Here is a 13,142-nt window from a genome sequence, read left to right on the forward strand (position 1 = left end):
GATCTCTCTTAAAGAATCCAGTAAACTAATTAAGAAGCACCTTGAATGGGCAGAGTCCTATGTCCATCTAATCAAAAGGTCACACCCACAATTAAGTGTGTCACATCTCCTTGGAAGCAACCTAATCAAGGGATCAAACCCTACAATATTGGATCAGGATTTAAAAAACATGGTTGCCCCCACAAGATTGAATTAGGATAAAAAGAACATAGCTATTCTGGGTTACATAACAGTTTCAAACCAGCACAAAAATCACTTTCAACCTACTTATATCTAAATTTAAGGTGACTCTCTTGTAACCTGCAAATATTTGGGTCTTGCTTTTGTATCCGTTCTTCCAATCTCTTACTTTTGACTGAGAGTTTAATACATTCTTATGTAAAATTATGACTTTTTCAGGACTTCCTTCTCCTGTTCTTTTGTTCAGTTTTTGTAACTTTGACATACTGTGCCCTAATTTCTTCAATTAATGCCATCTTCCATATTTATTTGAAATTATGTGTATTGTACAATTTTGACAACTGTGGTGGTTTGAAGCTCTATATATCCCAGAAAAAAATGTATTCTTGAATATGATCCATTCCTCTGAGTGTAAATCCATGGTCTGTAGGACATTTTGATGAGAATTTGATGAGGCTGCTTCAGTTAATAAGAATGGGTCTAAGATGGCCCATTCTTAGTGGCAGGAGCACCAGGGAGGGCACCCTGGGTCCTCACTCCTCAGCATTCTGTGTGCTGATATACTCCTGAAGAAATGCCTGCACCTCTGCTCGCCGGCTCATCTTGGTGGCTTTGCCTTGAAAGCGGCCTTTTTTCCCCGCTCCTTTGCCTTCTAGGACCTCAGCCACCCTGGGGAGCAGAGACATAATCAGGGAGGATAACCTCAATGGAAAAGTCATAGAAAAACCAAGGGCAAGAAGTTTACAGGGTACGTGGGGTAGGGGTGGGGAATGGGAGTTAAGGCTTAATGGATGCAGAGTCTGTTTGATGTGATGGAAAATTTTGGTAGGGGATGGTGGTGATGGTAACACAACATTGTGAATTTAAGTGACACCACTGAATTGTATACTTGAAAGTAATTAATATGGAAAATGTTCCACTGTACAATTACCATGATAAAAATTAAAATTAAAAAAAAAACAACACATGCATCTACACAATCAAAAAAAAAAAAGGAATGGGTCTAAATCCTATTACTGGAGTCCTTTATAAACAGAATGAAATTCATAGTAAGAGAGAAAAAGCCATGGAAACAAGAAGCTGAATTTCAATGGAACTTGGAAAAGAACAGAAAGACCATGAGAGGCCACCATATGCCTTTGCATATGATGGAAGAATCAAGGACCAAGCATTCTCACAGCAAGCTCCAGAGCACCAGTGTTCAGGAAGGATTCATTTGCTTAATGATGCTTTGATTTGGACTTTATTTTGGTCTCAAAATCATAAGGAGATAATCTCTCAGAGGACATCAATTGGGAATAGGGAGTGGGGAGAACAAAATAGAAAAGTTTAAGGTATAACAAAAATTTCTTCAACATAACTTGCATAAAATTAAGCACTCAACTATACTTTTTGAAGATAATAGGATTAGATTCCCATTGCCAATATTGAACAAAGTGGGGAGGGGTGGAAAGTTATTTACAAAGCATGATAACTAGAAATTCAGCAATAAATGCATGATGTTTAGACTAGAAAATAACTTAGAAATTGCCTAACATACCTTCTCATTTCCCATCTGAGGATATAAACTCAAGAGAAGGTAAATGGCTTTTCTTCAGTTTTATATTTAAGAATTTCTGAGGCCCAATGGTAGAATGACTTCCGATTTTCAATGCAAGGTGCACTGCATCCAAGGTTCTATTGTGCGACTTGACCTTGCATCATAGTGGTAATCAAGACCTCTGCACCAAAAAGACTTTTCTGCCTCCCTTGTTCGATAATCCTAACAATTTAGCATCCATCCGTTTCCCTTGCTTCAAGTCCTAACCCACTCAACAGAGTTCCTGGAGTGATCTTTCTTAACACTGAATTAAACACTTGCTTATAGTTTAGTTATTCTGTAGAGGTTTCTTCCCTCTCTCAGACAGAAATATCTGGAATACACAGGGCCTATCTCTTTACTTTGCCTCTCCTGAAGCATAGCTGGTGGAACTCCTTTTTGGGAAGCCCTTTACACTAAATCAAGAACAAATGTCCTAACAGAAGTACCAGGCCAATGCGATCATATCCCTGCCTAGCACTTTTCTTTGTTCCATTAGCACCTCAAGCTTCACATCTTTCTGCACCCCTTCTGATGCAGTCAGCCAGTTTAGTAAACATGCCAGGAAATTCAATGCCTTTATGCTTTTTCTGACAGTGTTCCCTCTGCCTGGACTGCCTTTCACAGATAGAAAACAAATAGTTCAGTCAAGTATTAGAGGTGCCCTGACAAAAGCCATACAGTGTAGAGGGACACAAAGAGGCAGTAACTTTTTCTATTTGTCATGGTCAGGAAAGGTTCCATAGAAAGTGTTTCCTTTTAAAGGAGCCTTAATGATGAGTAGCTGATTGATATGCAGACAGAATGGGTCTTAGAGTTTATAGCTGATTTTCTACTACAACAGCACAGTACTTGCAATGGAGATTATATGACTAAAAAATCAATAACATGTATTGTCTCTCTCTTTAGAGAAAAGTTTGCCAACCAGAATTCTATCATCTGAACTCCTTGAAGTCAGAGAAAATTTATCTCCTATATTTTTATTCTTAATGCTTAGCATGCAATAGATGCTGAGCAAATGTTTGTTGAATATGAATGAAAAAATAGAAATATATTGCATATTTATAGGTGAGAAGACAGAGGAAAATGAACAAATAAAAGGAAAAATGTTATTGGGAAAATGTTCAAAAAATTTTAAACATTTAAAAGCATTTAAAAAGTCACAAGCAAATAAATTCCCATTGTTTAAGTCATACCATTGCACTGATATTTGCTTGAGCAGTCATGGGAACAAAATTGAGTCCCTTCCATTTCTTTCTATACATATATATTTCATATGTATAATTTTATATACTATAGGACTTCAATTTAACATCTAAAATCTGTACTTCATCATGTTATGCTTGAAACCAACTTAACTACAATAGCATATATGTACATGGTTCCTATATCCCTCTGTACTCCCAGTTTTTGTTTTAGATGTTACAAATTATATCTTTATAAATATTATGCACTAAACTGTGGATTTATCATTACTTTTATCATTGGTATATTAGAACTTGCAAGAAGTAAAAAGTAGATTTACATATCAAAAATACATTTTAGTGGAGTACAAGGGTAGTTCAGTGGTAGAATTCTTGCCAGCCATGCAGGAGACCAGGGTTCAATTCCCAGCCCATGCACTTCCCAGACAAGCAAACAGACAAATGAAAAACCAAAACAAAAATTCAACAAATGGTGCTGCAATAAGGGGATACTCACATGGAAAAAGAATGAAGTGTGACTCCCGCCATACAGCATACAAAGAAAAAAAATACATTTCAATAATGGCTTTGTAAGTATCCATAGGGATGCCTTTAATAGATTCATGTTTTTTTCTTTATGCCAAATGAATTTAACTGGTCCTTTCCTATTAACCTACAGAAAACTCTTTAGGATTTCCTTTAGGCCAGTCTAGTGGGGATTAACTTGTTTCAGCTTGCTAAATCTGCCAGAATGCAATATGGCTTTTATAAAGGGGATTTATTAGGTTATAAATTTACAATAGTTAAGTTCATGAAAGTGTCCAAATTAAGGTATCAAGAGGGTACTTTCATTCAAAAAAGGCTGATCATGTCTGGGGTTTCTCTGTCACATCTGAAGGCACATGTCAGAGTCTGTTGTCCTTCTCTCCCAGCTTCTGGTTTCAATTGGCTCTCTCAGCTTCTGTGTCTCCTGGGCCACCCTCCTTCTGCATCTCCGAATGTCTGTGACTGAGCTTTCTCCAAACTTTTCCCATATTAAATGACTCCAATAAACTAATTAAGACACACTTTGAGTGGGTGGGGTCATATCTCCATGGAAACAACTTAATCAAAAGGTTCCACCCACAATTGGTCTGCACCCACAAGACTGAATTAGAAGAACCTGGCTTTTCTGGTATACATAACAGTTTAAAACCAGCAAGAATTCCTCATCTTTTGCTTCTCTGGGAATGACTTTATTGCACCCTCATTTTTGAAAGATAGACTTGCTGGATATAAAATTATTGGTTTCCAATTTTTTGCTTTCAGCATATTTTGTTCCCTAGCTGTCCTGCCTCCATGTCTTCTCATGTGAAATCTGAACTTAATCTTACCAGGAATCTACTGTCCCTTGAAAATTGCTTTTCTCCTCAGCTCTCAGAACTCTCTCCTTGTCCTTGGCATTTGACAATATGACTACTCTGTCTGTGCATGGTTCTCTAGAGTTTATCCTATTTGTGGTTTTTAGGGGTTCTTGGATGAGTATATTCATGTTTTTTATTAATTGGGTAGTTTTTGGCCACTATTTTTTTTGACTATTAATTTTGCACCTTTCTCTTTCTTCTACTTCTGGGACTCCCATAAAGTATGTTGGTGTGCTTGATGCAGTCACACAGGTCTCTTTGGTTCTGTTCACATTTTTCATCCTATTCCTCAGCCTGAGTCATTTTTTTCACTTAAATTTATTATATATATGTATATTAATCCATGTTTAATCCCATTCAGATATATAATGCAGTAATGATAACTGCATTCGTGCTTTCTGCTACCATCTCTGTTCTCCATTATCAAAACTTTTCCATCATTCTACTAATAAGTCTGTACCAATTAAACATTAGCTCATCATGTCCTTATTTTCTCCAGCTTCTGATAATCTGTATTATAGGTGCTGACTCTATGAATTTGCTTATTCTTATTATTTCATATCAGTGAGGTCATAAAATATTTGTCGTTTTGTGTCTAGCTTATTTCACTCAACATATCTTCAAGGTTCATTGCTATTGTAACATACAAGAACTTCAGTTCTTTATGGCTGAGTAATATTATCTTGTATGTATATATCACATTTTGTTTATCCATTGATCATCTGGTGTACATTTGGGTCACTTCTATCTTTAGGCAATTGTGGAAAATGCCACTATGAATAGCAGTGTGCCTTTTTGTGCTTCTGCTTTCAATTTTGGGTACACACCTGGAAGAGAAATTGATGGGTTACATGGTAGTTCTATACTTAACTTTCTGAGAAACTGTCAAACTGTTTTCCAAATGGCTGCACCATTTTAAATTCTGAAGAAAAAATAAACAAATATTTCTATTCCTCCACATTCTCTCCAATATATGATATTTTTCACTTAAAAAAAAATAAGCCATTTTACTCTGGGGTCTATTATGCTGCTATGTGTTGTGATGAACATTGAGGTTTATTTATTTTTGTATATGTGTTGTTTTTCATAAAAGAAAATAAAGAGAAGGAGGAGCATAACAGGGAGAGGGGATTTGACAAATGAGTGTGACTTCTGAATCATTATATTGATATTTCTTTTGGTCTTCATTGTCTTGGAGCAGCTAGAAGAAAAAACAACAAATCGTGGAACTGTAACCCATAACCAACTTTAAAACTTGTTCTATGACTACTTATTAAAATGTACTTGGAAATTTATTGCTTTTTGTATATATGTTATATTTCACAATTTAAAAAGTCAAAAAATATTAGCCACTTTAATGGGTGTGAAATGGTATCTTACTGTGATTTGATTTGCATTTCCCTAATGTTTAATAATGTTGAGCATTTTTCATGTAATTTTGCCCATTTGAATATCTTCTTGGATGAAATATTTATTCAAATCTTTTCTCCAATTTATGATTGGGGTGTTTGTCTTTTTGATGTTGAGTTGTAGGCATTTTTTTTAATAAATTCTGTATACTAAACCCTTATCAGATAGGCAGTTTTCAAATAGTTTCTCCCATTCTGTTGTCTCTTTAATTTCGTGTTGAATTTCTTTGATGACCAAAAACTTTTTAATTTTGATAAGGTCCCATTTACCTATTTTTCTTTTGTTGCTCTTGCTTTTGCTATACAGTCTAACAAACCATTGTCTAGCAAAAATATCCTTCCCCATGTTTTCTCCTAGAGATTTTTTTTTTGCATGGACAGGCACCTGGAATTGAACACAGGTCTCTGGCCTGACAGGTGAGAATTCTGCCACTGAGATACCATTGCAGCATTCTCTCTTAGAGTTTTATGGTCTTGGTTTTTATATATGGGCCTCTGATCTATTTTCAATTAAGTTTTGCTTACAGTGTGATATATTTTGCAACTGGAAATCCAGTTTTTCCACTTCATTCGTTGAAGAGATTATTCTTTACTAATTAAGTGGACTTGGCACCTTTGCAAAAAATCAAATGGCACAATGTTGGATAATAATGGTAGCAGTGGAAATCCTTTTTCCTGATCTTAGAGGGAAAGATATTGATTGTTCCCCATTCAGTATGATATTAGCTGTGTGTTTTTCATATATTCCCTTAATCATGTTGAGGAAGCTCCATTCTATTCCTATCCTTTTAAATGTTTTCATCAAGAAGGGATGCTGAATTATGTCAAATGACCTGTCTGCATCAATCGGGATTTATTTTCCAGTATATCAAAAGAGATTTTACAATTCAACAGCAAAAAGACAAATGACCCAATTTAAAAATGGGCCAAAGGCATGGACAATTTCCCAAACAGGAAATACAAATGGCTCAAAAACATATGAAAAGATGGTCATCTTCACTTGCAATTAGGGAAATGCAAATCAAAACCACAATGAGATATCTCACACCTACTGGAATGGGCAGTATGAAAAAACCCAGAAAAACACAAGTTCTGGGGAGGAAGTGGAGAAATATGCGCACTCATTCACTGTTGATGGGAATGTAGGGTGGTGAAACCACTCTGGAAGGCAATTTGGTGGCTCCTCTGGAAGCTAAATATAGATTTGTCACATTATCCAGCAATCTCATAACCAGGTATATATTCGGAGGAAAGGAAAGCAAGGACATGAACTGACATTTTCACACCAATGTTTATAGCAGCATTATTCATGATTACTAAGAGATGGAAACACCCCAATTGTCCATCAATGGAAGAGTGGATAAACAAACTGTGACATATATGATGGACTATTATGTACCAGTAAGACAGAATAATGTCATGGAGGCTGCAACAACGTGGCTGTACCTTGAAGACATTATTTTGAGTGAAATAAGGAGAAACAGAATGAAAAATACTAATATGAATCAAATATAATGAATAAATACTGAGGAATAAAATTGAGAATACAGGTTATTAGGAGATAGGAAGAGGGTAGAGTTTGGTCATTTGATGCTGAAGGAGGACAGAATTTTCAACATTGTTTATAATGATCCAGAAGTGGATAGCTCAACACTATGTGGTGGTCACACAATATTGTAAGTATATTAAACAAAGATTAAGGTGGCTATTGTTGGAAGAGGAAGTCTAAGGGCATGTATGACACCAGAAGAAACAATATAGAATAAAAGCTAGGACTTTATAACAGAGTGAATCTAAAGTGGACAATAGTGGTAATTAATTGTACAAGTATGAGAAAGTTTTTACTTGAGGGAAAACAATTGAAGGTCACCATCATAAGGTGTTGAAAGGGGTATTATAGGAAAATAATTAATGTAAACTAAGTCTACGGTTAACAGTAACATTGTAGTGGTAGTATTCTTTCATTAATTGTAACAAAGGCAATATACCAAAGCTGATGTCAATAATGACACATGCGTAGAAAAAAATGGAGAGGACCACACACTTCACATTCGCTCCAGGCTGATCTTCTCCAAAGCAGGGATAAACTCTCAAGGATAGGACTAATCAATGCAAATCAATTTGCAAAGACAGTGAAAAGTGTGTTTTTTCCATTGTATTGTTTGAATTTGGTAGCTTCTATTATAAAAGGAAATCTCTGTAATATCACTAGATTGATACAAATTGAAAGAACAACTTAGTGATTAAACCCCAAAGTTAAAACTTTAAAATGTTAAAATATATCTTGCACATCAAAAGTTTACAAAACAAGCAAAGAAAGGAAATTAATTATGTCCTCTGTTCTAGTTTGCTGCCTGCTGGAATGCAATATACCAGAAACAGAATGGCTTTTAAAAAGGGAAATTTAATAAGTTACTAGTTTACAGTTCTAAGGCTGAGAAAACATCCCAATTAAAACAAGTTTATAGAAATGTCCAACTTAAGGCATCTGGGGACAGACAGCTTGGTTCAAAAAGGCCAAATACGTTCAAAGTTTCTCTCTCAGCTGGAAGGGCACATGGCGAATGTGGCGGCATCTGCTGGCTTTCTCCTGGCTCTATCAAAAGGCACTCCTTCCAAAATGTTTCCTCTTTTAAAGGATGCCAGTAAGCAACTTCACCTTCAATGGGTGGAGACATTCCTCCATGGAAATCATTTAATCAAAAGTTACCACCCACAATTGGGTGTCTAATCTCCATGGAAACAATCAAAATACCCCCCACTCAGCAATATTGAATGAAGATTAAAGGACGTGGCTTTTCTGGGGTCCACCACAGATTCAAGCTGGCAATTCTCTCAAAAGGAAAAATATAAAAATATAGAAAGAATCAACAAAAAAGACCAGATCTTTGTGTATTAGATAAGACGTTTAAAAAAATTATCCCCAGTATGCTCAAGGAGATTAAAGGAAACTACTGAGAGAACTAAAGGATACCAGGAAAACAAAGAACAAAAAATATGGCAATCTCAATAAAAAGTAATAGATATTTAATTTTCCATTTTGATTATTGTATTCTTCAACTCCAGTATTTTTGTTTTGAACATATTAAGTATTTTTGAATGTCCTGTCTTCTAGTTCACTGATTCTTTCATCTATCTTTTCAAATCTGCTATTATATGCCTCAAGTGTATTTTAACAGCATAATCACACACCATATATTCCAAAGTGAACAATCAATGACTCTCAGTATAATTACAGAATATGCATTCATCACCCCAATCAATTTGAGAACACTTTCATTGTTCCAAAAAAAAAATGTCAAAACCTATTTTACCCCCTATTATTGATGCTTAGATTTGGTACAATAACTTTATTTAAGTTGCTGAAAGAAAATTACAAAGTTATTGCTAATTATAGTCCATAGTGTGCATTAACTGTATTTTTCTAATACACCCTCTATTATTAACATCTTGTAATACTGACATACATCTTCTAGTTCATGTAAAGAACTTTCTGATGGTTGTAGAGTTAACCACAGTCATTATCAACAGTTGATGATGACTATTTTGCTGTGTTATACAGTCCCACGTTTTAGCCCCTAGTTTTCCTTCTAATGATATATATTACCCTAAACTTCTCCTTTCAACCATACTCACACTGAGCACAGTTAATTACACTCATAGTAATGTGCTTCCATCACCTCTATCCATTTCCAAACATTTACAATTGACCTTATTAAAAAAATTGCTTATACCTTAAGTATCATTTGTCAATTCTCTACCATCATTCTATCTCCTGCAAACCTATACTCAAGAATTGAATTCCCAGAGTTTGCTCATTATAGTTAGTTCGTATTAGTGAGACCATACAATATATGTCTTATTGTGTCTGGCTTATTTAGCTCAACATAATGTCCTCAAGGTTCATACACGTTGTTGCATGCATCAAGATTTCCTTCCTTCTTAGAGCTGAGTAATATTCCATTATATATATAACATAGTTTGTTTATCCATTCATCAATAGATCATGTTCTGTTTCTATCTTTTGGCAATTGGGAATAATGCTGCTGTGAACATTGGTGTGTAAATGTCTGTTCACATCCTTATTTTCAGTACTTCTGAGTGTATACCTATTAATGGGATTGCCAGATCATATGGCAGTTCTATACTTAGCTTCCTGAGAAACAGTCAAACTGTCCTCCGCAGTGGATATACTATTCTGCATTCCAATCAGCAGTTGATAAGCATTTCAATTTCTCCACATCACTTGTGGTTCTCTGAATTTTGGTCACAGCCATCCAATTAAGTGTGAAATGTAACCTCATTGTGTTTTTTATTTGTATTTTCTTAAATAGATAGGGATGTTGACCATATTTTCATGCACTTTTCCACTATTTTTATTTCATGTTTGGAATAGTGTTTATTCAAATATTTTGCCCATTTTAAAATTTGGATTGTTTATTTTTATTGTTGAGTTGTAGGATTTCTTTATATATTCTGGATATTCAGCTCTCAAAGTATATGTGGTTCCCAAATATTTTCTCCCATTGAGTATGTCTTTCCACTTTCTGAAAGGTCCTTTGAAGCACAAAAGTATTCAATTTTGAGGAGGTCCTGTTTATCGATATCTTCTTTCATTGCTTGTGCTTTGGATGTTGGGTATTTGAATCCACTTCCTACCACAAGATTTTGAAAATGCTTCCCTACATTTTCTTCTGAATGTTTTATGGTCCTGGCTGTTATATTTAGGTGTTTGATACATTTTGAGTTATATTTCATATAAGGTGTGAGATATGAGTCCCCTTTCTTTCTTTTGGATATGGGTATCCAATGCTTTCAACATCATTCGTTGAAGAAACTGTTCTGTCTTAGTTGAATGGACTTGGCCACCCTGTCAAAAATCAAATGATCCTAGATGTAAGGTTTATTTCTGAATGCTAAATTCAATATCCTTAGTCAATATATCTGTCCTTACACAGTACATGCTGTTTTGACCACTCTAGCTTTGTAATATGCTTTGAAGTGAAGAACTTTGACTACTGAAATTCTATTTTACTTTCTCAATATGTTTTTGGCTATTCAGGCTCCCTTGATCTTTCAAATAAATTTTGAGATTGGGTTTTCCATTTCTGAAAGGTAGGCTGTTGGAATTTAGATGGATATTGTATTGAATCTGTAAATCAATTTGGTGAGAATTGGCATCTTAACAATATTTAGTCTTCCAAACCATGAACACAGAATGTTCTTCTATTTATTTGGGTCTTGTTTTATTTTTTTCACAAAGTTTTGAGTTTTCTGTGTATAAGTACTTTACAATCTTGGGTAAATTTATTCAAAGATATTTTATTCTGTTGGTTGTTGTTGTAAATAAATTTCCTTTTTCATTTTCTCCTCAGATTTCTCCTTACTAGCATATAGAACCACTAGGCATTTTTGCTTCTTGATCCTATGTCCTATCATTTTATTGAACTCATTTATTAGCTTTAGTATGTTTGTTTTATATTTTTCAGGACTTTCTAAATGCAGGATTATGTCACTTGCAAATAGTGAAAATTTTACTTCTTTCTTTTCAGTTTGGATGCCTTTCTTCTTGCTAGAACATCCAGCACAATATTAAATAACAATGGTAACAGTAGGCACCCTTATCTTTTTCCAGATCTTTCAGGGAAAGCTTTCAGTCTTTCACCATTGAATATGATGTTAGCTGTGGGGCTTTCATACATGCACTTCATCATGTTGAGGAAGTTTCCTTCTACTCATTTTTTTTGAGTTTTTTTTTAAATCAAGAAAGATCCTGGCTTTTATCAAATATCTGTTCTGCATCAACTGAAGTAAGCATGTATTTTTCCTCTTTTATTTGTTAACATGGTCTTTGATTTTAGCTATTTCTTCTTTTTTATTGTTGACATTTAGGTCTATAAACTTCCTTCTCAGCACTGCCTTCACTGCATCTCATAAGTTTTGATATGCTGTGTTCTTCTTTTATTTGTCTCAAGAAATTTACCATTTTATCTTATAATGTCTTCCTTGACCAACTGATTGTTTAATAGTTTCTTCTTTAACCTCCATAAATTTGTGAATTTACAAGTTTTCTGTCTGTTACATACTTTCAATTTCATGCATTATGATAAAGAAAGTTCTTCATATGATTACAATCTTTTAAAATTTATTGAGACCTGTTTTGTGACTGAACATGTTGTCTATCGTGGGGAATGACCTAGGAGCACTTGAGAAGGATATGAATTCTGCTGCTTGGATTGCAATGCACTGTAAATGCCTTTTAGGTCTAGTTCATTTCTCATATTATTCAAGTTCTCTGTTTCCTTATTGTTCTTCTATCTAGTTGTTCTGTCTATGATTAGAGTGTTTTATTGAAGTCTCAAAATATTATTTTAGAGATATCTATTGTTGATTTCAGTTTTGCCCATATTTGCCTCATTTATTTTGGGTTACCCTGGTTAGGTGCGTAAATACTTTTGATTGTTATTTATTCTTTTTGGATTTCTCCTTTTATTAATTTATAGTGTCCCTCTTTGTCCCTTTTAACATTTTGCATTTAAAGCCTATTTTGTGTGATAACAGCATGGCTAGCCCCACTCTTTTCTGGTTGCTGTTTGCATGAAATATCTTTGTTCCAATCTTTCTCTTTCAACCTATTTGTGTCTGTAGGTCTAAAGTGACTCTTTTGCAGACAGCATATAGTTAGACCATATTTTTATCCATTCTACCTGTGTATATCTTTTGATTTGGAAGGTGAAGCCATAAACATTCAAGGTTAATGTAAATGCAGTACTTTATTCTACCATCTTATCATTTGGCTTTTGTATATCATATATTATTTTGCCTTTTTTTGATCCTTTATTTGCTGTCACTGATAGTCTTAATTTCTACACCCTCCTCCAAACCTCTCTTCTGTCTTTCATTTTCACCTGCAGCACTCTCTTCAGTATTTCTTGTAGGGCTGGTCTCTTGTCTACTAACTCTCAGTTTCTGCTTATATGTGAATATTTTAAATTCACTCATTTGGGGGGAGTGAGTGCATAGACTGGGAACCACACCCAGGTTTCCTACATGGAAGGTGAACATTATACCAAGGAAGCACCCATGCATCCTAAACTCTCATTTTTTAAAGGACAGTTTTAGTGGATAAAGAAATCTTAGCTGGCAGTTTTTCTCTTTAAGTATCTTAAATATATCGTATCAATGCTTTTTCATCTCCAAGGATTTTTATTACAAATTTGCATTTAATCTTACAGAGCTTTCCTTTATGTATTGAATTGCTCTTTTCTTTATGCTTTCAGAATTCTGTCGCTATCTTAGCCATTTGACATTCTGCTTAATGTCTTGGAGAAGACCTACACGTATTTATTCTGTTTGGAGTACTCTGATTTTATTTCTTCTATTGTGC

General features: G+C 34.7%; 1 pseudogene; it reads right to left on the reverse strand.

Annotated features, from left to right (window-relative positions):
* Positions 1-713: 713 nt before the first annotated feature.
* Positions 714-13,142, reverse strand: part of LOC143671924 (protein FAM3C pseudogene) — a 44,648-nt pseudogene continuing 32,219 nt past the window's right edge.

Source organism: Tamandua tetradactyla, chromosome X, assembly GCF_023851605.1.
Source record: "Tamandua tetradactyla isolate mTamTet1 chromosome X, mTamTet1.pri, whole genome shotgun sequence".
NCBI classification, from domain to species: Eukaryota; Metazoa; Chordata; class Mammalia; order Pilosa; family Myrmecophagidae; genus Tamandua; species Tamandua tetradactyla.